This window comes from Microtus ochrogaster, chromosome 8, assembly GCF_000317375.1.
Source record: "Microtus ochrogaster isolate Prairie Vole_2 chromosome 8, MicOch1.0, whole genome shotgun sequence".
In the NCBI taxonomy this organism is placed as follows: domain Eukaryota; kingdom Metazoa; phylum Chordata; class Mammalia; order Rodentia; family Cricetidae; genus Microtus; species Microtus ochrogaster.
Genome location: NC_022015.1, coordinates 33226220 through 33227116, shown reverse-complemented (window position 1 = coordinate 33227116; position 897 = coordinate 33226220).

Here is an 897-nt window from a genome sequence, read left to right as displayed (position 1 = left end):
GTTTTGGCTATCCTGGGTTTTTTGTTTTTCCATATAAAGTTGATTATTGTCCTCTCAAGGTTTGTGAAGAATTTTGATGGGACCTTGATGGGGATTGCATTGAATCTATAAATTGCCTTTGGTAGGATTGCCTTTGATTTTTTTGAGACAGGGTTTCTCCGTAGTTTTTGGTTCCTGTCCTGGAACTAGCTCTTGTAGACCGGGCTGGCCTCGAAGTCACAGAAATCGGCCTGCCTCTGCCTCCAGAGTGCTGGGATTAAAGGTGTGCACCACCACCGGCCAGCAACTTCACCAAAATATTGGCATCCAGATTGGCCTTTTCAGGAGGTAAGTATTTAACTTCTAGAGGTTAGAGTTAATCTTAGGTAAAATAAATTATAAGTTGAATCAAATGAATATGGACAGAGGACAGAGAAAAATTAGAGCCATTCGTGGCTAACATAGCAATGAATTTATGAGGACGTGGTTTGTTACAGAAATGGAAAACACAGGCTCAATCTCATAACAAACCAAAACATAAAGAATGCTTCTGAGAGACATATTAAGGTATTTTTAAGAACAGTCACTGGTTGTTCAGGTTGTGCATAAGCAGGGCACAACTGTTGGTCTTTCAAAGGAGCTAACAACCCTACCTTTAAAATTGTTAGCTGATAAACCTATGTGAGTGGAACTACTGTTCCACTTTTATATCAGAAAAATTACAGGCACTAAAACAACTTCTACAGAAGCAGCTAAACATTCAACATATTGAAGAATTGATTAGTCCTAGAGTTCTCCTATATTTGTCATTAAAAATAATTCTGGAAAATGGAGAATAGTAACAGATCTGGGAGCTGTAAATAAGATAATCCAAGCAGTGGGTTCTTTATGACCTGTAATTCCCTTGCTTTCCTTATC